Here is a 27606-nt window from a genome sequence, read left to right as displayed (position 1 = left end):
AGAATTTTTTTTTTTTTTTTTTTTTTTTTAAGTGATTTCTTTTCCCTTGCTGGCCACAGAGGAATTGCATTAGGACATAGTCCTTTTTCCCTACATCCGCCTACGACAAACATTTGCTGCAAGTCAGCGACTCCAAACCCAAATTGTTTACAATTAACTCAAAAAGCCATAAAAAAATTGTTTCTTTGTTCCAGTTGGAAAGAGAGACAGCCAGATGTGTGGCTTGTTGATCTTGCTCTTTTCTGACCTCTGAGTGTAGGAAGAACTGCAGCTGAGGAAGGAAGTCAGCAAGTTGTGTTAATGAAGGTGAACATTAAAAAAAAAAGTTTGCAATTTGTTTTATGACAGAAAAATCTCTTTGAAAGAGTTTTTTATTAAAAAAAAGATAATACAAAGCCTTACTTTTTGCTATTGGTGAAAAATTAGAGCCTTTGTTTCAGGAGAAGTCAACAGAGTCTGTGTCTTTTGCTACTTTTGAAAAATTCTACCCTTAATTTCAAGAACTTCAAGAAGTTTCACTGCTGTAAATTATCAAACACCTCATCATTAACACCTGCCGGGAAACCATCCTCCTTTGAGGATGCAAAATTCAGGAAAAGCATTTTCATTTTAGGCTCTGACTAAGTCACAGTCTACCACTACAGACCAAAACCAGGCCTAAAGCTGAATTCCAGATTGAGAGTGTGCCCACTTCTTTGGAAAACACATCTGGCCAACAATGCAAGGCAACACACTGCAGTTACCACAGTACCTTTCTTCACACTTCTCCCTGAAACACATTTATGCATTATATCTGTAAAACACCTGGCAATGAATTAACTAGCAATCTGTGTCAAAAACTTCATTACATGGTACTCCTTGCGACGGTACAGAACGCGCCTGTACAAGATATTCTGCGACCATAAAAAAGAACAATCTCTCAAAGACTGCACAGTAACAGACATGAAACATTATCATCTTGTTTCTGAACTTTGAATTATTTTCTAAAAAATGTCTAAAATGCATTCTGAATTTCTATGACCACACTGCTCCTCATTTTATCACGGTAGCTGAAAAGTTAGTAGAAGTTACCATGCCTGAGGTGATACCTAAGGACACATTTGCGTGTGAAGTACAAATTCACTCCAGAGATCCAGCTTTAGATATTGATTCTGGCAACTAAGCATCAATCCAGACTCCTTATGCAGTTAGTGAAGCTTCCCAAACGTACTCTAGGCATCGAACTTAATTGTTGGAATTAGGTTAAGTGTTTGATGTTGCTCTCCCTGCATTGCTATCTTCACCTTAACAGCTCACACTAGTTTTGGTAGAAAATGATGCCTAATTCTTGTCAACCAGTTACTATTTTAAGAATATACTTACCATCTGAAGACCTGAATAATATCATCATAGTTCATCTTTCAACTTATGTTTATTATGATATTAGTTAATTAAGAAACTTTCCTATGTATTCTTAGAAAATAGGAAATTGAAAATGAAAACTAGTTTACTCTCTTCCCACCCCGCATTCTCCTGCCCCCTAAGGTCATTTAAAAAACAACATTAATAGATCACCATACACATGCATATGTACACACAAAACCATTTCTGCAAACAGCTATACAAATATTTAATCTGATAAGAAAATTCAAATTCTGGAGAATTAAAACAATATTTCATGTCATACTGTTTGAAACAGTTGTAAGGGATACTGGTCATTTTAAAAACAGCCTAAGAGATTCAATCTTTCTCTTTGCACTAAGAGAAATGAAAAACCTTATCATGTAAGAGACTCAGCACAGCTCAGACAGCTGGCTGTCTGAGCACAAAGAATTGCTTCTGCTGCATTAGTATTTAGAAATTATTATTGGCTTGTCATTGTCATCTTAAGATTGGATTTTCAGAATGTTTTCTTTTAGAAAAAATTGTTTAGCTGCTTCTACGGTCCGTATTTTGTCATAGTCTTCTGAAAGAGTCAATCTTTAAGGTCATTAAAGGCATATTTAAGGGCTTCATTTTGAAAAAATAATTTGTCTTAACATCTGTAAAAGGTCTCTAATAGCAAACAGTTAGGACTTTAGAAATATATCAGGTAAAAAAAAAAACCTAAATAATTTTCCTACCAGTTGTAGTTCCTACCAGTTTATTAGTTCCTACCAATGGAATTCATAAAAGCAGTGAACTACACTGTAGTAATATTAACTTTCTGCAGACTAACTTTAAAAGAATCCATAATTTAGCAAATCTCTATTTCCTCATTTCACACTCCTTGTTTCTCATCACTTCCTGTTTCTTCTGACATGTTAGAGTGTTCACCTCCATTCCTATCATTTTTCCCTTTAATTCTTCCTTTCACTCAACTTGTCCCGTCTCTAAGATCTCCCTTCAGCTCATCTCGGTCCCCCCCACTAGGGTGGATAAGCCTACGCAGAGCACTCGTTTTTGAGATCCTCTTCAGCTCAGAAAGATCCTTCTTCACTTAAAAAGTAGAACAGGCCCTAAGTTTTAATTGAAATGCTATTTTTAGAAAATTTGTGGAATTATCATATACATAATTCCTATTTTAAATTCCATACAACTGTAACAAAATAGAAGGTTGGAAGACCTTTTAAGGGAGAAAATAAAGTGTAAAAATAAAATAGACAAAGCAGCTTCACTGGTTAAGTATACAGTCCTTACAAGTATCACATCATTAGTTTACAAGGTAGAGGAGAATAATTTCCTACACTGCAGAAATTGTCAAAGCTATGATTATAGCCTTTAATCTTAGTAAGTCTTTCCTTCCACCCCTCACACCCACCACCTCCCTTGGACCTGGGTTTGTTCGCCCGTCCAGTGAAATCAAACAGGAATATTGCTGGCTTTCAACAACGCCAGTTCCACGTTCACCAGAATCCTTTGTGGCCTTAAATTAATGAATCTCTACACCTTCCAAACTCCTCTGCAGTTGGCTTTATTTCTTTTGAACAAACATCCACATGATTAGCAAACACCTTTACTTTGAGACTGCCACTGAGATCCCTGGGTTCACTTGGGTACCACAAACCTGCTTTGATAGAAAGCCAGGCAGGCTGCTGCCACGTGGGGCTTGGTTTTACCTGCAACAAACTGAAGTTTTTGTGGTCATCTGCCCATAGCATCACTTGTTGGATGCCTCTCACAGCAGCTGAATTAATGACAGCATTCACTGTTACTAACAGTAACATAGCTTAAAGAGTCCTCTCCATACTCGATGGCTTCCATCTCTCTGAGAAACCACCAGATGAAAGCTACTATCTCGCATGGCCTTACTTCCCACAATAAAGATATTATTCCCTTTCAGATTTTAAGTGTTACATGCTGCAACCGCCCAGCTCAAACGTCATGTCTGCTTCACGTTTCCCAGCAGTCCAGAAAGGGCTGGCAAACAGCAGCGTGTTTGGGTCAGAACCACCAGAACCGTCATCTGTGACTCGTAGCCTTGGAGCTCTGGTGCAATGCTGACCACAGCTTGGCCATGTGTGAAGTGTGACACTGAGATCTCCCTTCTGTTCCCTATAACCTATGTGGTAAACATGAGTAGCCAAATTGGCACAACCTCCAGTATTTCACTATGAGGAAGAAGGTAATCTTCAGTGACAAATACTATGGTAATTACATCTACAGATCAAAAGCATCTAGCTCTTCTCCATTGCCCCTCTGCTTCCCCCTCAGATATAAGTCTGCAGCTGTTCACAACCCCTTCGTAGTCTTCCTCATGTATCAAACCTTTCCTTGGAGCAGAGAGAAGCGACATGTTTAAAGCCAGTACCACAATTTGTTGCTGCCAAGTACTGGCACCGATTTCCTTGCGTCGACACCAGTACTTTTTTGAGTCCACAGTGAGCTGATGCAGAGGTCTAAACAGACAGAAAATTAATCCTTCAAAAAGTCTTTGCAATCCTGTAGATTTTCAGTAGCAAATTCCCTAAACCAGCACATTCCAGGTGAGTACAGGTGTTGATGCAAGAGAAGGGGCAGACAGAACTGACCTACCACTTGGAATGGCAATAAGCTAATCAAACAACTACATACTCAATCATAAAATTAAATCCCATACGTAGATAGACCATGCAGAGTTGCTGATGCGGTTTCTCTCAGGGAATATAAAAATTTAGGACAACTGAACTGTTATTATTTAAAATCTCAAATAACATTGGACACATTCAACAAAGACATAAACAGTCTGTACAAAGTAAAGTCCAGCATATTGCACTCATTAGCTTTCTCACAATTCATGTATAAAAGAAAGAGGGTACTTAACACAAACACTTGGTTATATCTTACCTAGAAATACAGTGGCTCCAATTCACATTCAAAAATCCAAAGAGGTGATGCTAAACATTCAACGTCCGTCTGTCATGAAAAACATTCAAGATTACACTTGGGATCACTGTGCTTTTCCCCTCTCTCAATTTTCAGATGAAACTTTCTATCTTAAAAAGGAAATATACCAGATTATATCGATGGAAAACTGAAATTATTATTTCAAAAGTGAAATTTGGAACTTCCAAAAACTTTTAACTTAATACCATTCAAAAATGCTGACAGATTGCAATGATCAGGTTCTTAAACTGAATTTTCATCCCATATAATTCTGCAGAACAGATTCAATTTAATTTGTATTTTATAATGAGCTGTTGCCAAGACTGGTACAGCCAAAGGAAAATAATGTTCACTGGTACTGGTATTCATTATATTAAGAATTAAAAGAAACAATAATGAAATAATGAAAATGCAAACCCATTTCAAAAATATTTAGCCATTTATTATAATGGCTATGTTTATTTAAAACAATATGTACATTGAAAGAGGTCTGGTTAAAGCAGTTCTAGGTTCAGAAATGAATTTTCCAATCTTTTGAAATTACCAAAAAGAATGTAATTTAAATGCCTAACAGTGATCATTTCATTCTGCAAGTGTTTGGGGGGGAGGCTGAGAGAAAAACAAGGGGACCAGGTCCTTCATAAGGATTTTTAGGGACGGCTGTTCTTAAGGTCTGGCTCTTATGTCACTTTCTCAACTCTCTAAATAAAAGAACTTACAGCAATGCAAGTTTGCTCCCAGAACAAAGGTGAAGTCAACTTAAGAAAAAGAAATCCGCTACAGAAAAGCTTGGAAGTGAACTTGCGTTCCAATCATAACCTCAACAATGCTAACAGAACTCCACAAGTACTCTTCTTCCCAAATATTCTGGTTCACTATCCTCACAACTACGGAAAAACAGAGGTCAAGTCATCAGGTCCATAAATCAGCTGAATTAAGTTTTGGCTTTGAAAAATGCGTGGTTGTATTTCTGCAGCTATATTTATAAAGGTGTGACTAAAAACTGGTTCTAATCTAACAATGGATTTTTATTCATTTAAATTCAAAATAATAAGAGTGCTTGATCGCTGCCTAAAGAGGAATTATCTTTTGAAACTTGGGGGTGGTGCGGTGCAGATTTTTTTTTTTCCTTCTAAAAACACATTCCTTACTGCAAATTATAACAATTCATTATAAAAGCAGATTAAATTAAATCAGAATGTAACACTAATTTCTCAAGTAGAGCACCCACATAGGGAACTAATTAGGAATAGCTCCTCTGTGTAAACAAACCTTTGTACCAATTAGTAGCTGGTCAAGTCAGGGAACTCCCTTTCTCTAGGGGAAAAAAGTCTATTTTCAGCATTGCTTTATTTTGCTGCTGGCTGCAAATTCTCTCCAGTTCTGTAGCAACAGAGTGTGTTTAGAACTTATATTTCAGAGACTGATGGGAACCTGGTCAAGATTTGGAAAAAAAAAAAAGGCAGAAGAAGGGGTTAAAAAAAAAAAAAAAAATCACAGAATTAGGACTTCAAAAGGGATGAGAACAAATCCCATTCTCTGCCTAGGCCAATTCTGTCCCAAGGGTTTACAGAGAACAGAACAATAACAGTGAAATTATTCAAAACAAACAGTGGAGTAAATGAAAAAAGTACATGGGAAGAAGAATTCTCAGTTGTTGTTCTATAATAAGAAAAGCAAACAAATAAAAACTCTCAAGGCGAGAATAGAATATTATGCCCAGATAGCATTTTGAAAGCATCAGCTAGGTGCAACAGTAAAACTACATAATAGGATGCAATTCAAGGGAGGCTGAGTATTCATTTATCATTTATGACGTTCAAATCTGCTAGACAGCTGTTGTGCGCAAGACAGCAAGTACCAGAGTTGACTCTTACCTTGTTGAAGATGATCCAGAGCCTTCCCGATAATTAGATAGAGGCTGCAATCTGTGGATTTTAAAATTTGTTTAAAAGAATTGTTATTAATGAAACTGTTTTAATTACTAAGTAAAAATCAGAAAAGTTACTTAAATGCCTTCAAAACATAGTAATTGCTCTTTTTTTTTTTTAAGCAATGAGTACTGCTGCAAGGTATCTTCTACTGAGCGTTACGCCCAGAGCAAAAGGTCAATCCCATAGTACAGTGCATCAGGACAGTGAAATACTGTTACCGTGTTTAGGACGCTTAGTTGACTCCGGAGTGATGCAGCTTACGCGGGAAAGAAGCTGGGAAGGGCACATCAGAGAACATGCAAAGCAGGAACACCTCAGGACAGGGAAAAGACTGGAAGGACCTCACAGAACCCAGAAAACCACCATTTCCTACGCAGTGATGTAGTTAAGACACAACTTCTGACCCTCCAGCCCTACTGGGTTGCAAAAACCAGCTCTAGATACCGTCACTTTCTACAGCATTTACTGGCTGAAGTTATATGAAAACACGACCCCTCCCCTCTTGACCCAACAACAAAAAAAATGGGAAGTCTGAAGGACTCAGGAACCCCAGCACTAATTAAATGAGCATCCGTGAATAAGTTTTGAAGGGGTATCCCACTTATTGGACCATGTTAACTCCCAAGCTACTAAGCGTTTAGGTATTTTCCAAGCTTCATGTAATTAAGGTTAACTGGAAAGAGTGGTTAAGCAACAACGTGGCAAGATTCATGTGAAACAGAAACCAAAGCAGATTTACTACCAGTATGAGAGAAAGTGAAGGTGGTAGAACAGACTGGATGAAAATGATGAGCAGGGATCACAAGTTGGAAGAAGAGACTGGAAAGAACAGACACGGAAACAGTGCAGATAAAGAAAGAGGACTGTGAAATTTAGATGATCATCAGAAATAAAAATGGTGGAATTTAGCTTTGAAAGGGCAAGTCTAGCCCAGACTATGCTGACATAATATCAACTGGCTTTGGAGGAATGTCACGACATGAAAAAAGACCCTAAGTCAGTTTGAGAAAGAAGAGGAAAGTATGTTAGCTAAACACCTTAAATAAAGTAATTAATCAATTAAAAATCTCATACCAAAGCAGGTACCTGCAGAACTGAATTTATATGAGCCATGATTTGATCCATTTATTTGATCCCACTCCAGAAGGAGTTCATCAATGTGAAAAGATCAGAAGTTTTTAGTCACTGAAGCCACAGGCAACACAGTTTAATTGAATTCACAACCCACTATCATAAGAAAGGAAACAGAAGTAAAAAGGTCTTAATAAACGAAAAAAGGTACTAAATTTCCGCTTCTTTCTGGAAGTATTAAATGGAAATATGACTACAAAGAACATAATTTGAGAGTGAACAACTACTACATTCCCTTCAAATGCACAGGACATATCTCACCAAATTCTACAGAAGTATTTGAACAGAAATTTTTTTCAGGAAAATTAACTAATTACAGAACAAGACTTAAAAGGTTTAACTATGGTAAAAATTGCCAGAAACCTGTAAACCGATTGCAAGTGGAACAGAAAAAAATCCAGGCTAATATTCTACGGAATAAAAAATAAAAGATTGCTATAAGAAATGAAATAGCATAAAAGTTGTGAAGTAGATGCAAGAACAGAAGATAAAATATATTTAAAAGAAACTTTAGAATTTGTATACTGCAAAACAAGACAATTGGATTGTTTAAAAAACTGTATGTTCATCAGAGCACATAAGCCTAGTGAGGCTAATTAAAAGTGTTGACACCTAACATAGACCAAAAGAAAGGTAAATGAGAATTTTCTTGAATTATATTCATAATTTATGTCTTTTTATGTTAGACCAGTTTGTTCTGTTACATAACTTGGTTTATTTGGAGAACATTAACACTGCTGGCAACAATAAGCGCTCATGTAACAGGTGCAAAATATACTCACAAAAAGCTGGGAAGCACACTATAACACAGTTACTGCGGAAGTTGAAACACATTTTCATATAGGAAAAACTAAATTTTGGAAACAAAACCCCAGCAACTATCAATGAGTATCTCCTGCTCAGCTGAATCATGAAATTACAAAAACTTTGCAACTTACACAGAATAGCTATCCTAAGCACAGCTTAAGTAGTAGCTAGCACTGAATTAGATTTTTAACAAAATACTCATTACGTTCTGAAAGTGTGCTTTTTAACTTTTTTAAAAATTTATCCCGTATATCCAAATTTCTTTCAGTCTAAAACAGAATCAAACTAAAACAATCTGAAATGGGATGTAAAAACGTCAGTCCAATTCATAGAGCTAATATGACAAAGGGGCATGAAATGGGCATTAAACAAGGACTACAAACAGATGCCAGGAAGCACTTTTGTTCCGCAAGCAGTAACTGTGTGGAACGGGCTGCAAGGCAAGTTCATTGAGGTAAGACATTTGGACTGAGAAAGATGCCATCGAGTGGGAAAGCAAGTGCCATGGGAGAGAAAGAAGATAAACTACTCTGACTGGAAGAGCATCGTATTTCCAGTTTTTGGTCTTTAAACTAGAATATTTCTTTAAAGGTGGAGAGAAACAGTCGAAGATTGATATCAGAGTCTTCAATAGGAAAGCCAGCGGGAATCAAAAGGGACAACATTTTAACATGTTTATAAAATAACTAAATATCAAGATACTCCTTACAACGCTCTGACCTAATCACGGGGTGAAGAACATGTTTATAAGCAACCGCTCTTCTCAGGAGAATTGACGAGTCGGGAAGAAAGTGATGATTTCTTAAACATCAGCACGATAAAACCGGACAGAAACAAATGACACTCTGGAAACCTTAGCAAAAACCTTAATGCTGCTTTAAGGGAAGGATGTCAACAAGGAAGCAAACTATCACATATTAATGCAGAAGAGAAAATTCTCTTTTACTGTTTTGGTAACATCCAGTGATTCAATTTATCCCCAGTTAAAATGCATTTACACAATGGAACACAGAAGTCAGTTCAGTACCGTTAAGCAGAGTAGTCTGGGGGGACCTGCTGGGAGTAAAGCTTATTATCCACTCAGGGATTTGAGCAGTCGTAGTCTACAACCAATTTGACTTAAGGCAAAACACAGCTGCTACTTTGAAAGTTTCCTGCTGTGTAAGAAATAATTAAGGCTGTATGATCAGTATTCAACAAAGCATAAATAGCAAAGATGCCAAATTAATTCTACTTGCAAATAAAGAGTTAAGTGAAGTTGCATTACAGAATGGACTACATAATGTAGTTCAAAGGTGAAACAGAAGAGTTAAATAAGATGAAGTGTGTGTCAGAGGCCAGACTCTGAATCCTAACTATGCAACTGCAATGTTACTTCGTGTTTTGGAAGTCCTTTACTCAAAAAGTAGAAGCTGTATGTTCCAAAATGAAGTTACAAATCTATATTTTGATGTAAGATATAGGAAAAAGAAAAAAAGGAGCAGCAGCAGAACACACTTATCAATGTATGTACTGAAAAAGCAGAGGCTCATTAAAGTTTTTACTACCAAGCTGGTACTATTAAAAAAATTATGGAGAAAGATGCGAGAGATGTCGATGGTAATACAGGTAATTCAGGGCAGTTCATCCTTAGAGCATCCTGACCTGAGCTTTGATTCTCTCCCCATGCAACCCCCCAAACCACAAATCATGCTAGGAATTCCCAGCCCAGGAATGGCACTTGGCCTGTCACTGTCCACGTGGGGACCAGGAGCTCGGTTTCTGATCACTGGACCACTTCCAGGTGGAAGGATATGTGGCCAGTTCACCAGGCAGCCTACATCGGCCCCACAGCTATTCCTCATCTCCTATAGAAGAGATGTTGTGAGACAGATGGAAGCGCTCCATGGACTAGAGTCAACCCGTAAGCTGTCTGTTGGACCAGACTCTGTTAAGTCATTAGGAAGCTAATAATTTTAACACTGCTTAAAAACATCCCCCTGCCACACACCCACCCCCCTACAGTTTTTGCCAAATATAAAGTTAGACTTGCATATTCTTGACAGAAGGCAGTCAGACAATTAGAAGAGGGCTGAAATATCTGCTTGAGACAGGGATTCCCCAGGGAAAACTTAAAGATCATGCAAACTCAGGTTTGCGCTAGCAGGTTGCTACTGCTCCTTTAGTTAACAGAAGGCAAAGCTTAGGACAGGGATAAATTTTATACTTCCAGGATATACATCCTCTGGTTGAGGACGCTGTAGATGCCATCCGCTTACATTTAATTTATTCACTTTGATTAAAAATGCCAGGCCATAATTCCTCATAATTTTTTTTTTAAACTAGCACTTTCAAAATGGCTAATTACACCTGTGTATTCTCTGGGGCTTTTCTTATGAAAACAATATGAAATTCAATTATTCTATGATTTTTAATTGCTCTGGATTATTTTTCCAGCTTTCCAGACACAGCTTCTCACTTTCAGATTTGATAGAATTTTTTCTCTTACCCTTCTAAGCACACAAAGACAATCCTGCCGTTGCCTTCCCAAAGAAGCTGCTGAACCCCAGCTTCCTGGAAAGCAGGATCTGTGGCCACATATATGTCAGAAGATAAAACAGATCAGGGCACGTAGCCACGCTCTGGGCTTGGAACCAGTGAGCATGGTACAGCTCGTGGCTGTACAACTGAAATCCTATCCCTCCAAAACAGCCTGGCCAGATCCAAACAGCCTTTTGGAAATGGTCCACCGTCTCCACTGACCCCAGAGCTATGCTTAGGCATTATCTGGGAGAGTGTTAGTTGGCACAAGACAAAACTGTGTCACGAACAGTACTAAAAATGTAACAGTACAGTCGCATGCCATATCCATTCCTTATTTAGTTCCTACTATGAACATGCCACACAATTATAGTACCCAGTTGCTGCTGGAGAACATCGTTTTTAGAAGTTAATTCCATAAGTAGCCAATGCATTTCAGAGTTAACAGGTCACCTTTTCCAGGCATTATAGTTTCTGGCTTTAATATCACATCCTCACCTAGGTGGTTCTTGCTTTCAAATCACGAGAACAGAACCAAATAAACATGTAACAGTTGAGCATTTGTGTTTCTACATGTATCATATGCAGCACGTGAAAATCTGCACTCTCTAGGTTTTGGACTTTTTTTAATGTGTTCAGACAGACTGAAGATGAGCATCTGACTTCTTCACTTCAGCAAGCCTGGATTGCTGCCAGTATAACATTGGTCCAGACTGTCAGCTGGTATAAAGCAGGCATAGCTCTACTGACAGCATCCCAATGCACAGCAGCTGAGACTCTGCTTCTCCAACCTTTACCCACATTGGGGTGGTGGGCAAGGAAGAAATGCAAACGCTTTACAAGATTACTGTTTCAGGAACAAGTTTGCTGTGTTTTCTTCAATAATTCACAAACTTATCTATGTCTTCACGAATTCGTTTCTTTCTTCTAAATCAGAAATCCCAACTTACTAAAAAAAGAAAAAAATGCAAACCTGAATCAAAAACATTTACCCTCAATTTGCACAAAAAGAGGCACAAAACGAAGCACAAGCAACAAGTCTTTGTAAACACAAGAGAGACATATAAAAATTTTCCAAAGGAAAACATGACTGCCCTGGTGCAAGTTTGGATGTAAATATTATACTTAGCAAGAATCACTGTGTTTAAAACTTTGTATAGATGTAAGTGATAACGCAGTGTCACAGGGTACTGAAAAATCACACTGACAGTACAAAAACATACACCCCTTTCACAGCTGCTTACCTGCAGATCATCTCACTACATGCTTCTCCATTCCCAACTCTGGTTACCTTGGAGTAGTCTTGAAAGTGTCACGGTATTGACAAAACTGCATATTATTCTGTAAAACCTTGACCAATCATTTGTAACTGTTGGAATATTGGCTGCCAGTCTGGTCCAGTGAGTCCACCTAATAGTTCACCTGCTCCAACCTGATAGTTCCAGATGATGAACTCCCACACCCCGATTTACCTGGGAATACTTCAATCGTAGTGCCTTGAACTACAGATACAATTTCTGTCTTTCAAAAAGAAGAGATGACACATCTACCCCAACTGTGACATCAACACTCAACTAAAGACCATCGCTCCAATTAACCAGAAAACTCACTATCAGATCTTCCAAGAAAAACAACCAAAAACCTAGAACACAACAAAAACCCTCCCACATAAGTGAAGTAACAAATGCATTAAATCTCAGTGATGATAATACTGCTGGCATGAGACAAACATCTGTTTCTCACAGATCTTGGCCTACATCCTAGTTCTGATGTGGAAAAAAAATTAATAAACCAGCTTGAAGAAAAAGAAAATGTGACTTTAGATCCAGAATTAGTACAGTCCTTTCGCTCTGTTCTCAGGATACCTATGGTGACACTAGAAAAGGTTGACGCTAGGAAATGACTGCTCATTACTATTTCATTTTCTCCAGCTCCCTTTGGACTCCTTGACAAAATGCTTCACTTCATAAGAAAGTAAATGTTTGGGTCAAAGATCTCCACTTTTCACAGCTGTCAAAGAAAAAAAGTCTAGTTTCCACGGGTAGATCCATTCTGCTGTGATTTCTAAAACATCTTGTGTTGGACAGAGAAAGAAGAGAGACAGCTAATTTACATGCCTCCATGTCAAATCGTTTCACAGCATCAGTAAGTAAAGGGAACGTACAAGGCTGACTAAAGCCAAGCTGATCAATACTATGAATCATTGACTCAGAGATGGTTTTAAGCGCACATGGAGGACATCAGCAGGCAGCATGGTTGAAGCTGACAGCTTGAGACCATCCTGCACATTCCAATGCCGTATCAGGAGCCCATTGAACACCACCCAGTAACCCATGGCAGATGCTGTGTGGAACTTATTTAGAGCTGTTAATTGCCTTTGCTCTATGGAGAAAATGTGACCCTCACCAGTGGGAGGGCTATGCTTTTTGTCAGAATATGTCAAAGGAAGTCAGGCGACTCTTGCTTTACTGTACACTGAAAATCACTGTAAGACTGCAGAGCAAGTGGGCACAAGGACTTCTCCAGTCATGGAAAGGCAGCGACATGTCCAGATTTGATTTCTGGGCAAGTCTTCAGAGAATCACCTGAATAGTCTGTTTTCTGGAAAACTGGAGATGAAATATTTTTTAACAGTGCAAAATTAAGCAATAAACTTAGGCATGCCTTCTTACAGTCACTGGCACAAGATGGGAGAACACCACACAGTCATTCTTTAACCACCAACAGGAAAGTGTCTGCAGGTTTGGAGGACAGCCTAAACCCCGAGAACTGGGATTTTTATTCTTCTTTCCAAACTCATTTATATGTAACTTCCCTTCAGAATCTCTCATCCATACAGAGAGGGTGAAAAAAAAAAGAAAGAAATTATTAGAGGAATGAAATGTTTTACCTCAATGTCGGCTGAAGGAAATACTACCACATGCTCTGCTAGTAATACCACATTAAACACAGAAAGCAGAATGTCTCGTACCGTGTACAGGAGACAAAGCTACCTGAATAACCTCCCCCCAATCCTCGCCTTGTGATTCTCTCTAAAGCGAGTCATATGGCAGCAGTTTTCTCCTTTTATGGGCAAAAAAAAAAAGGAGAAAGGAAGTCAGCACCCCGAGCGGGACTGCATTGCCACATGAATCAAGAAGTTCAGCGCTGTACTACTACTCACTCATCCCTACCTCAGTGCATTAAGAATATATACTCTGAGAGATGGATACCATGAATCAACTGCCATTTACTTAATGCATATATAATTACATGTCACCAAGTGTTTCACGCTGAACTCGTCACTAGAGAATGTATTAAAAATTAAAAGATAGAGGGCATGTAATATATTTGCATTTGCTTATCTACCATCTCCTTTCTTCGTGTGAATGTCCTGTTGATAGCATGAGAACCTCTTCTTTGGGAAACAGCTGTAGTGGTAGTATGACTCAGAGCAGCAATTAAAATTATAGTACTTTCTACCGCACGTATTTCCATAGGCGTCCCACACCACCCTGCTGCCCACCACCCACACTCAGCTCAGTCCACCTCCCTTTTGCTCAGCAGCTCTCCAGGACGGAGTCAGGGAAAGTTACTAATGATCTGACATACCAAATTTGGCTTTTTTGACAGAACTGTGGAAATTTCATTAGCTCAATGCTACGGAAAGGTAAATGACATACAGAATTCCCTATGTATCAGGCAAAAAAGGAATAAAAGCCTTGTTGTTCTTTTACCAATAGAAAGAAAGAAATCATTGTTTCTGCCTCAATAACCGATATTAGAGTTAAAAGCCTAAATCATGACGACACCTACCCATAAATAGCTAAAGAATTGAGAAGTTATAAGGAAACCCATCTCCTCTCCATGCACAGAAGATGGGATCAAGAATTTGTAAGAACTCCCGTCTCCTCCCCCAGCACGGGCAACAGGGCACATCAGCCAGACCACCATAGCGTACACACAGCCACCCACAGGACACCTGCACACATCTTCTGTGGAGTCAGGGAATGTATTTATCAGCCTTACAGGTACCCATCGTTGATTCAGAACCACCTTGCTTTCCCTCAGTTGCTCATGTGCAATCTTTCTGAGTTTTATTTGAATATTGCAACTTAATATTTGACTGCTTTGTTTGGGAGTGATCCTGAAAACAACTGAATTCAATTACATGAGTTATGCTTTGTGGGTCACAGCCCACGCATCAAAGTTAAAATACAGATAAGCATTCCCAGGGTCAAAGTTTCTATCCTTAAAATATATATATTTTTTCTTTTTTTACAGAAGGAAACAGTCTCCCTGGTTATCAGATCATTATCAGGTCAGATCATATAGCCAAAACAGCAGAGTTCACTAATGAGTTTAAAAGAATCCCATCATTTTTTGAAGTCTAACATTGCTCTTACAGAGAAAACTGAATTTGTTAAATATATGTATATATGTATTTCTTATTGTTAAAGATTACCATTTGCTCCTTGGAAGCTTTGAAGTGTTACCAGTGTGTATTTAATTCTCTTTTGACAAATGTTATTTCAGTACAAACATCAAATATTTCTTTAAAAAGTAGTATTTTAACCTGTAGGTGTCCCTTTGCCTTATGAATAAATTAGAAGACATGGAATAACAGCAACCACAAAAGTACAAACACTTTATTACGACTGTGGTGACTCAGACTGCCAGGATTTGGCAGCCCACAGTGTTCCTCAGCAGCAGAACAAAAGGGGACTTTTTTTTGGCGGATTTACTTTTAGTTCACTAAAGGACAACATGATACTGTCTGTGCTATAATGAATCAAAACCTCAGTAAAACAAAGGCGTAAGTAGTCAGACCCCAACCATTTTTTGTCTCACAGTATAAAAGTGGACAAGCAGATTACTTATACTTCTAAGGCCCCTAATATGTGAGCTCCCTCCCTGTCTCTTCGGAAAAAAAAAAATAAAAGTAGTAATATTATCTAGTTGCAGAAATACGAATCAGTTCTACAGGCAACATATTCCCAGAATACTTCAAGATCAGGAAATATTTTCTATTTTCCTCTTGAATACAAGAGGTTGATACAAAATAGTAAGTGGATTTTTTAACACCTTCTCTCATTAAAAACATAAACCCCGTAGACCTAAGTATCGTACTCTAACAAAATCTCTCAAGTATTCAGAGCATGAAACACATTTTGAGAGACTCGTTTTCCAGCATCCCCATCATGATCTCATTCGGAACGGCAAACCATCCCCGCAGTAATTGGCATTACAGAGCTCCGCTGCAGCGTGGCCTTGTGAGAGGCTGAGGGAAGTGTTCCAGTCCTACAGGGCATTTATACTTTAGTAATAAAAACATAGGAAAAACGGTTACAGAATATCAGCTCCCATTTCCTCTGCTGCCACAATATTAGGGAGATGATTACAGACTTATTTCCAGAAGCTTCTAAAGATGCCAACATCCGTCATGAAATCTTTATTTGAAGGAGTCACCGACAGTCTACAGATGATCCTTGAAGCAAAACACTGTGCAATTACAAAGCAATACAGCACAAGGAGTCGGATCGTGTGTATGTGGGTGGGAGAAAGTATAACTGAGACAAAATGAGACTTTCCTGGAAATAAATCATAACAAATTTAACAATCTAGCCTTCTAAAATCTAAACAGGTTTGAACAACTGTGAGGAATATTATTATAAAATTTTCCCCTCACCATTGCCTCCCTCCCCCAATTTCCACAGCATTAAACAAACCCCCTCCGAAAAATTAGGACTAGCAAATCATCTGTACCAGATAAATATCACTGCACATCTCTCATGGAAGCTATTTAAACACAATTCTGAAATCAATTTACTGGAGATAGCATCATATGGATCAGTTACCAGAAAGAATTTTCCTTATTCTCCAAAACCAATTCAGCTCCGTAAGTGGTACCATCACTCAGCATTTCATACCAGCTAACAACCGACAGTAATGAATTTTTGCCCCACAGCTTCACACCGCTATTAATATGCATGAAAGAAACCAGGAGACGAACTTTCTCCCTCCCTTTCCCAGAAAGCCATTAACTCAAGCTAACCTCCCAGACTTAATCTGGGGCGGCTGCAAAATGAAAATGGGCTAGGTACCAAATACACTTGCAATAAGGAAAATAAAACAGAAAGCAGGTTTTCTTTGAAATGTCTTTGAAAAACAAGAAAACAACCCCTTCCTCCCGCTTCTCAGTCTAACCACATTCAGGCTAGAAAACCTGTGTGTCTTAGGACACTACTGGGACGTGGTTCTTCTGGCCATCTTGCATCTGCTAGCCAAGCATAGACACAGTGGATATCGTAAAGCATCTCAGCAAAGATGAGACACCTATGCTGGACAACTGTATCAAACCAGGCTCAAATTGTGTTCTAACCCCAAAATAAAGACTTTCTCCTGAAGGGAACCTCAGTCTTGCCAAATTCTGGCCTTCATTCCCCAAAAATCTACACTTTTCTTAGATTTACTAGTGCATATGAGACTAGAAGCACAAAATGGACCCACAGGAGAATTTTGAACATGGCTACAATGAATTTGGGTATATAATAGAAACTATAAAATAACTGGGATAGTAAGCAGGAAGCCATCTAACCTGACAGGAAACAAAGTTGTGAAGGCTGTACCTTAAACGTCACCTATCCTAGAAGCTCAAGAGGTACCTATGTTATTAAAAAGGGTTGTAAAACCTTCAGGCCTCCCCAGGAGCAAGATACAAAGTCACCCCTTTCACAAGCTGATGAGGAAAGGAGTCATACAATTTTGAAGTTTCGGATGAGAAGGCAGAAGCATGCCCCCAAGCACCATCGAGCAATTTAAGAGCATCAGGAAAGCAACCACAGAGGAAGTAAAAGTGGGCGGTAGGCTCTTTTCAGGCGAAGAGGCTGGCTCACAACCACATCTCTGCATGCAAGGGTAGTGCCCTAACCCACAGACTATAGTCTGTCCTAGACTATTCCTGCTGAAGCTATGAAACAGAAAAATATTTACTGGATCAAAGAATGAAACACCCATAGAAACCAGATTTCCCTCAACTCAGCTGAATGCCTTGATCACAGGGCAGGAGTCACTCTCCCTCTGGCCTAATTAATTACTTCTTTCAAAGTAACACAGTTACAGGTGAAATGAAGGACAGCTTATGACATGCTGCTTGTTGCACTCTCCTGGGAAGAGGGAGATGTGAGCTCAAGTTACTTCAAGCTGAAAAGGGTATAGAGAATCAAGCTTCACACTTCATGGGTAAGGGATGTAACTAATGCACCATCGAATACAAGGACAAGAAGGAGAGAGAAACATCATTGCAAATGCTTCTTCCTCGAGTTTGAGTAAATAGCTTACACTTACTTATTTCTTAGCAAAACAAGCTTTTCAAATCCTGAGGGAACATTCCCCGTCTCCAGATGCCAAAGGCAGTTAGGCAGGAGAGAGATGCCACTCTCCAGACTGGTCATGGTGGTAACAGCTCTGGATGGATGCAGAAATGAAGCTCTGTGCATCTGATTTTCTTTACAGTAAAAAATAAAGACAGCAGTGTGCTTTCAGACATGAGTTTTAAGAACATCCACCTTAGCTTTGAGGCATCTAATTGTAAAATAGGCCACTCAAATAATTTATGAATTCAGGCTGTGATTCAACAGGGAGAAGGATTTCCCCCCCCCAAATCTCATAAATTATATATAAAAAAAGCTTCTAACAACTACTTAAATTTTAAGTTAAACCTACGTGTATCAGAGAGCTATAGGAGAGTACAGAATGGCTGTTATCTAAAATGTGTAAGCCTACACATCCCCTTAAATACTGAACCACCTCCACAGTGTTATTAAATTGTGCAAACTGCAATGCCCAGATATGACTCAGTCATCCAGAGCTCACCACAAACAAACAGGGCACCAAACTCAAGATCCCAGTATGCTACATGCCATATTCTAGACATGCCGTATCGACACTCTTCATAAGGCCTGAGGGACATACATTCATGAATTACATTTATTAACTTAAGACTTTAACCAAACCAGACTAGCACTTGTGATAGGCACACCTAACACCACAAGTTCCACTGCTACTGGGACCTTCAAAATGAACTTTTCACATTTTACAAACTTCACAAATTCATTACACAGATTTACTCAAAAATAAGCCTCGGACTTACGCATTAGCTTCACCTCTTGCACTGCCATTCATCCAAACCATGATGTTAAAAAGTCAACCTGTATATTGCCACTACGAACAGCCCTACACAAGTATTATCACAGACAGGAAGAAAAGGATAAAATGCACAAAGAAGTCCCATAGAGCACTGGTTATGTAGTCTGTTGACAAGTTCATAAATTAGACAAGAATATTTCAGCCATCAGCACGCAAAAGTAGCCATTCCTGAATTAAGGTAAGACTAACTGATATTTAACTTAATGTAAACATGAAGATACCAACCACGAGATTATTTCAAAACTTTTAAAATCCACAATAATAAATAAAAATCATTCAAGCACCTGTGTTTCAGTGCTGCACTAGGTCACATCTGTCCTAAAACGTATTTGTCCTATATCTATTACTGTTATTTTTCCTGTAGAAGCAACTACTGCTACCAGTTTAAATCAAGAACTTGTATATAAAGTATATAAAGACAGAAAATAAGACACGTTTTTCATTTTAATTGGAAGTGTGAATTGGAATTCTGTGAAAGTAGAAGAATGGCAAATTCAGTACTTCACAAGAATTAGGACCTGTACATCTTGCATCATTTACATTGCTCTCATCACCATTCACATGACTGCATAGCAGCTTCTATTACAATTTTAATTTAAACAACAAAATTCAAATTTATGACTGCGTTTTTTTGCAACTCTCAAGCTGCGCCATATATTAAATATTTTAATTCATGCCTCTCAAACTGTTTTCTCTGATTTAATGTTACTGTTTTGCATTCCTAGATAACATGAGTAGAAAGCACCGCTAAAAGAATGATTAACAATACTGAAACAGATCCAAATACATACTGAATTCAGTACGGACGAAACACTAGGAGGTTTTGGCTCCTTCAAATCAACATATATTATTAGTATGCATATTCCCCTGTCCACTGATGTTATAGGTCACATTGACACGCTCAGTTTGTCTCCAGGGATTTAATAGGAGACCTAATGATGTCTGGAATGCATACAGGTTTTGGATATAGAATAACATTTTTCTGGTTTTTATAAAATGTGAACTGAATGATCAAGTTCATGTGCTACTGCATGCAATATGCACCTAGTGCTAAAGAATGCCAGTGATTCTACAAAACTCTTTTACAGTTTCTCTAAAAGCTCTAATTAAAAGGGTATTTGGAAATAGATATAAATATGATTGATTAAAGAGGTCTTATTTATAGTATCTATACACCTATAAAATATGATTTCTGTTAAAGTATGGGAATTGTGATTAATCTAAAAAACATCTAGTATTTTTGACACACATTTTAAGCTCTCATTTTGTATAACACATAACATGCGGAAATCTGCAACATACTGCACATGCAAATCCTCCATGTCTTTGTGAGACTACCATACTGCTGAGGACAAGATATTTCAGCCTGACAAAACAGTGTCAAAAAATGATGTCATGAAGACAAGCTAAGCACACTAACAATGAATTATCTTCCCAGCACTGTAAAATTCACGAATAGACTCACTATTATGGCAAAATGACATCTGCTGACAGTAACTATGCAGTAGTATCCAAGATGATCACCATTTTTCCTTTGTGAATTAACCAAGTATTTTTTATTCTAATTACTGGCATACATTGTCTTTTTAATCATATGCGGTTTGTTTATTTTCTGTTTTTAATAAAGAACAGAAGTTCACAGAAAAAAAGAAGCATCACTGCAAAAACAGCACAGGAGGGCAGTGAAAAAGTACAGAGCAGAATACAATAAAATACTGAGCAGTCATTAAGAAACCATATAAGTTACCCAGAGAGCCTCGCTTATACTTGCTGTAGTTTACATTTAAGTGAAACCTTAAGGACCAAATAAACTATACTACAGTGGTTCAAATTGAAGAATTTTATTCTTAGTTGCTACTTCATGCTCTTTACGAATTTAAGTCAAACCCTTCATGCTATTCCCATAATCTATAACTTCATTTCATTAAAACATTTTTTTAAAGTCTACCCTAGGAAAGGGTAGTGAGTAGTAGGGCTTTATCATTAGTTTTTAATGGGCTTTATCATTAGTTTTTAATTCGGGCCTGGTGAGGTGGGGGGTAGGGGTATTACAGGAGAGTAGAAAGGAGAATCAAACACGAGAAATTACAAAGTTTATTCCTTAAAAAAATAAAGAAGTACATTGCTAATGTATAAGTCCTCCTTACACGTTATAAAAAATATAAAAGTTAGCGTAACAGAGAAAAGGGAACTATCAGCTTGGTTCTCCCCTGTGTAATATGAGTTGGGGTATTTTTGTAGAGCAGTGCTGAGCATGTGAAATTCTTTGCCCACAAGGCAACCTCATGTCACGGCAGCATTTCATTCCAGATCTCCCCACCTAAGGGTTCACAGCCAAAGCCGTTTTCATTTTTTTCTGACCTCGCAGATGGTGAGAACAGGAGAAGCAATGCAAAAACATCCCTGTCCCCCTTAACTTACCCTTTCCCCATACACATACAAACTGCCTTTAGCAGCTGGTAAACAAAAACAGAGTGCAAAGATTGGTTGTATGGCAATCAAAGACTACCAGGAACAGGCTGGAAACCAACCCACATCACCACCCTCGGGAAGTTATTAGCAACACCACTGAAAGCACGTGAAGTTAAGAGTCTTGCTGTGTTGCCAGTGAATTATGGAGCATTTGATTTTATACAGTGGCATCATGTCTCACCGAGTCCTTAGCATAACAAACCCCAGACAAATAAAATTAAAGCTAAATGGTCTTGAAATTAAATTAGGGAAAAAAATAAAAATAGGAAGAATAGATGCAAGCGTGGTATCTGTTCACTGTAACACATCTCAACGTGGACAGAGATTCAAACGACGAGATGAATGCAGTATTACAGATCGTGTTTTTCATCTCACGTCTAAGTACGTCCCTCTGGAAACACCGCGTTTATAGCACCCCGCATCCCACAAACACTAGCAGCTGGGATAGAAAGTTTGAGGTATAATCAAAGTTGTGAATTTAATCCCCCCCTCTCCCCCCACTACAGCAGAGGCGTACTTACTCCAGGAAGGCACTACGACGTGTTGTTTGATGGATATCCTCGGCCAGTGTTAGAGTTAAGCCAGGCTTCCCGGGGCCCGGGTGCAGGCAGAGACAGGTCCCCGCACCGGCGCTGCCCTCCCCTGCAGCCGCGGCGGCCAGCAGCCTCACGGTCCCCCAATAAGGCCACTAACCAAACAGCCCTACAGCTTTTTTTCCCCCAAACACAGGGTATTTCACTAAAACGAGGAGTGAAAATCTTCCTCAAAATAGAGTAGCAAAGAGGCACTGCCCCCCCAACACAAACACAATTGTCTCTCTACCTGCACTGGCACACAGTCTTCACCACTCCTCTTTTGCCAGTGAACCTATATTGCCCTAGTTATTAGATGGGCCGCCATTAAAACTCCATTTTTTTCCTCCTGCAGGAATTTTGAGGCACAGGGAATGGCTCTGCCGAAAAGATATGCCAAAATCCGCTACGATTTCACTGCGCGAAATGCCAATGAACTCTCAGTGCTTAAGGATGAAATCCTGGAGGTAAGTGAACATGCTCAGCAAAAAGATATGCCCTCCTCCCCTTTCCAGGAACAGAAGAGGTATCTCAAGATACTGGCAAGTGCCAGCTCATTTTTGCTTGGTGTTTCCTGAGCAGTGACATGAAGCTTTGCTCAAATCTAAAGCTTTATGTCTGAGCTGGAGCAGGCTGACTGGATGCATTGGGCCGTTTGCTCAGCTGAAACTCATCAGTCACATCTTAATTAGCAATGAGGAGGAAGGAAAACAAGTCACTGTAGTACACTGCTCACCCACTTGCTGGGCCTGTGTTCGTTATTACCACTCCCCCACCCCAAAGGAATTATTTTCTATGAAAACACCCTTTTTCATAACCTTTCTCTTACCGCAACACTGTTGGCAACTGGGGAATGTAGGACATGACTTGGTCTACACGCTAACTGTACCAGATCTATGACTTGAGAAAAAGACTTCTGTTCAAAACTCAAAGCTCTGTTCAAAACGTAGCTAGAATGAGAAACGTGTGTGGGTCTTGCCAGCAAAGCTCATCCATTCTGGGAAGATTACTTTAAAAAAAATAATTTAAAAAATCACAGTAAAAACAAGCCTGCTGAAAGGAGCAGGGGGGCAGGTGCAATAGGAGATATCTCAGCAATGGGCAATCTCCTTGCCACATCATGGTTATGATGTGATTATGTTATGTGTTACGATGTGACACATGATCAAGTCATATGATAACACTCTGGCAATCTTTGGCAGGAGTCACTCTTGATTTTTTTTTTTTAATGCAAAAAGACAACGGGGGGGGGGGGGGGGGGGGGGGGGGGGGGGGGGAGTCGGGAGTGTGTGTGTGTGTGTGTGTAAATGAGTTCAGCGGGACTGCGAATACATTTTTTGCATTTCGGGCTTTGCAGGAGGCAGTACTTCCTCAAGATGTCAAAACCAGATCTGAGCCCATTCACAGCTCGTGAAAATACTTTGTACTTCCTCTTGCTGTTTTGAGGTTAAATAAGGTTAAAGTTGCAAGAGTGGCACTTGGTTTCCCCCTTCCCCAAAAGCCCGCCTACGAGTCATTTACAGGAAGAAAGAAAGAAAGAAAAAAAAAGAAAAAAGCCTACAAATAACAATATTGGAAGTACAGCATAGAAATATCTAGTTATTTGTTCGTACCAGGGTTTTGCTTGCCGAGCTCTTTAAATGTGAGAAGCCATGATGCTGACCACAAAGCCATTACAGCACTGTGCCAGTGAACCTGAGAGTTCACAGCTGCGTTCTGCCTGGGGCAGATGCGTCAAAGGAAGGGTCTGTGCGCACCGAGAGGTGTGATTCTCATGAATAAGGCGAGTTTTGAAGCTCTGTGAAGCCGAGCAGTTTGGTAGAGCTGCGAGCACGTAGGGTCTGCTGCTGACTTGACCCTCTGGCCTGTCACTCACGCTGAGCAAGCGTCCCAGAGCAGCATCACTTACATGCTTTAACTTCTTGCCTTTACCCAGGCTGTATCCAGATGTCCTTGAATTGTTCTTCTTTGGTCTGAAAATTCCAAATTTTCTAGTTAGAAAATAATTCAAGTGACATACTTAGTCTATTAAAAGGCTTGGTGTCTGTTACTGTAGCACATATTTAATATAGCTACCCTTACAGCACCCAGCTTAGTAGAACACTAAGCTGCTGGCTTGCATTTTTTATCCACAAGTCTCAAAGTACCTTTTAAAAGAAGTAAAGAGCATTGCTCCACTTTCAAGTGGGAAGAACAGTCACATGGAAAACTTGAACCAGGAAAGAGAACTGAACCTCAGATTCCCAGCTAGCAGCTTAATGTCCCCTTTTACTTATTTTTCTGGGGCATGCCTTCTGACCGCTGTATAATGGACATGTCTTTAACTGGATGCTTTTACAAAAGAAGAGGCAGCTGTCACCCATCATTTGGAAATATTCTGACTCTGTTAGTGCATGTTATGTATGCTCTCAGATTGTCTGCACTGAATGCATCAGGGACTTACCCAGAAGAATATTTTGATTCTGGATATGGATAGTATTTAGGAGTTAGAAAAGTCCAACTTTTAAATCCTGCCAAAACAAAGGGACCATTATATATTGATGAAGTGAACTGTAGAACATATACATAGCTTTAGCGTCACATACTGCCATAAAACTGAAGTTGAACAGCCTGTAGGGGGAATGGCAGGCAAGTGATAGATTTCAGATTCTCAGCTTTGGACAATGACGTTAGAGACTGGGAAATAATTGTTTAACCGGCTACTTGCGTATTAGCCAAGCTACAGTAGCTGTCTGTGTGAAACTGTTATCCCAGTGCTGGTGTGAGACACATTCAGCTTGAGGCACGCAGGGTAAGGTTCAGATTCCTCAATAAAGTCATCTCTAATCACTTGGACTCCATGAGGGATCTCACATAGCGCCCAGTTTTTGCTTTGAAGAGGTGCAGGATTCCCATAAAGTACTGTCTGATCTCTACCAGGCCCATCCCAGTACCTCAAACACCCTAAACTTTCTCAGGTGAAAGCATTTGCTTGCATATACGCAGGTGAATTGTGCCTCTAAATTTAGATATGCAGATGCCTGCATGTTCTTAGACATTAATTAGGTGTCTAATCTCCCATTACAGTCAGTAGTAGGGTCCAGGTCTGGTGCTTTCATATGAGTGTCTCACGCATCACAAGAAGCAGGTAGGTGCCTATAATCAATTGTCTGGAGGGCAACGCAATGGACCAGCTGCTAAGAGGCTGTGTTACCACAGCTCAAAGCTACCCAGGCTCCGTCGACCCGGGTCCTGATCCACAGGTGGGGTAAGCAGGAACATTCAGGGCATTTTAAGATGCCCTTGGGTATCTTGCCTTGTTTTGTACTGCTCTTCCAGAAGCATCAGATCTCCTGTAGGTCCTGTGACCTGTACAGTAGCTCAGGTAGCTCAGAGTGCCCATTGCTACAAAGTGAATCTGTCTTCACTACAGTGGAAACTTAGACACCTAGCTGAAGATACCTGCATACAGACATCTAAAATTTAGGAGTCTGAATCTCACACTGAATCCCATCCAAATCGATTTGCAATCTCCAGTCTCAGGGGAATTTAACACATTTTATTTCACAGTTATGACAATGTATACACAACCAGTTGCCATGGCTCAACTGGGACATAGCAGCATAGCAGCAATCTCCCAAATTTTTTAGGTGCTGGCCTTATAACATCTGCTGTAATTTAAATGGTGACATAGAGATCTTTTTTAAACAGGAATGATTCATAAAGTCATCTACAATGTTGGCAAATTAGAATTTTTATCTACCTGGAACAGTGTTGTCTAGTCTTCTGTAGAGAGTATGGTGCCTTGCAAGTCTTGAAACTCATGGCTTTGTGCGGAATTGCGCTAACAATCATCTGGATGCAACCAGCAGCCTCAGAGCAGATGGGAACATGAGTTTTCAGTCTTTGATGTTTAACTTGCTAAGCAGAACTAATGTATTTATCTAGCAGTTTTCTCAAGTATTACATGTAGGAGTTGATTCGTGGAATAAAAGGACATCTTTCTTAATGCTCATTTTAGCTCTGTGCAGACTGAAATAAAGAAGGTTAGTACAAAGAGCATTCTCAGAAAAGAAAGGTTTAGAGCCCAGTTCAGAGATTACCAAATTCAAAGGAAAGTGTCTTCAATTTCAGTGGCCATTGAATCAGCCCCTTAATCATCTCCTCAGTCTGGAAGTACTTTATTTTTGTGGTTAACACAGAAAAAAAGGATAATGCTAATGTATTCTATGAAGTAAATTATATGAATATTCAGGATGATCCTGTCATCACTCGCATAATTCACAGTACCACTGATATTGTTTGGAATTGTAGCTGCTCATCACTTGTGAAGATGAACCTTAGTGCTACTTTGGAATTTTGGGACACAATTTTCTTCTCAGTTATACCACTGACAATTGGGAGTAAAGCCAGTAACTTTTGAGACATAATAAACCAAAAGAGGAGAGGAGGGAGTTAATCTATCATTTTACAACTCTGAATTCTGTCTGAAATTGTTTCCTATGAGAGAATTGTGCTGCTGTGGTTTTGTTAGTATTTTTCTCTCCTCTCAAAGAACCAACCATTGGTAAGGGGGCAGAGAAAACTTCTGCATCTCAATTGTTGCAGATATCTTCAACTTGAAGAGCTTTCTTTCTCAGCAGGCATTGAGCCTTTATTGCGGTAAACCCCCAGTTTATTTCTTGTATTAACTGATGCGTGACGTTGGAAGAAGCATGGGCAGCCAGCCCTTTGCTGGCAAGGGACCATATATAGGAAATATAATCCCCTTTAAAATACATGTACACACCTTCAATGGCATACAATAAAAATGTATTTATTTTATATGTTAATTATCTTCATTAGGCATTCAATGCAGACTCATTTTCATTGTCAATCTTACACAAATTAAACAACTTTACTCAGGAAAGTGATATGATTAAGCTTCTGGTATAGGCTTTTAAATATATTGATAGGCATGCATGCAGCTTAAAAATAGTTGAGATTTATAAAATATATTGCTTAAAATAAAAACAAACAAAATATTTTTGTCATTTTTTAGCAAGTCAGAATAATATACATTAAATAATGGGACTTTGGCTATGTAATTGTATAGAAATGTGCTTAGACCCTAGGACTTTCTTGGGGTATGGTTCTCAACTGTAACTACCTTATCCACATATACATGGACAAAGCATAATAATAGTGTTCCTATACACTGATAGATGCTTGTTGTTAATGCTGTCGTACTGAAAATCATAAAAGCAATTAACAGGAAACTTGCATTTTAAATTCAAAAGTTTATCAAGAAGCAAACATGGAATATTTATTCATTCTGTATGCTGCTTCTACAATGAAACTGCAGGGTATTTTAGTGGAATTACATTGTACAAAAATTAGTTCAGATTTGCTTGAAATAATATTCCTATTGCAAAGCAAATAGTAATAATTTCAATAGCTCACTGGATATGTAATGTTTCATTTATCACTATTAATGTTAATAAGAAAATGTCTAAGTACTAAACTATTTTAAGCTGGTCGGCATAAACCCACTTTCATTTGCATCTAGCAAGATGTATCCTGGCAACCGTATATTTTTGGATTCGTAACAATTTATTCTATTCATTTTATGCAAATGAGGTAACCAATACTGCAAGAATAATGAGAATTCAAGATGGATAACTTCCATCGTTCAGAGCTAT

The 27606-nt window shown here is 38.9% G+C and overlaps 1 protein-coding gene across 3 annotated transcripts in view; it reads right to left on the bottom strand.

Moving 5' to 3' along the window:
• Positions 1–21932, bottom strand: part of FAM49A (family with sequence similarity 49 member A) — a 56895-nt gene extending 34963 nt beyond the window's left edge. For 2 of the 3 annotated variants that reach the window (XM_009275558.2, XM_009275556.2), the window contains exons 1-3: positions 21896–21932; positions 6201–6251; positions 4285–4353 (exon numbers count right to left, since the gene is read on the bottom strand). The gene's annotated coding sequence lies outside the window, so the exon portion shown is untranslated. The remainder of the gene's footprint in view (positions 1–4284; positions 4354–6200; positions 6252–21895) is intronic. The other variant, XM_009275559.2, reaches the window with a different exon arrangement.
• Between the last annotated feature and the right edge of the window lie 5674 nt (positions 21933–27606).

The sequence above is a fragment of the Aptenodytes forsteri genome, unplaced genomic scaffold (genome assembly GCF_000699145.1).
Source record: "Aptenodytes forsteri isolate BGI_AS27 unplaced genomic scaffold, ASM69914v1 Scaffold94, whole genome shotgun sequence".
Taxonomy (NCBI): domain Eukaryota; kingdom Metazoa; phylum Chordata; class Aves; order Sphenisciformes; family Spheniscidae; genus Aptenodytes; species Aptenodytes forsteri.
Note: the sequence above shows the minus strand (reverse complement) of the source record. Positions and strands in the feature narration are given on the sequence as shown.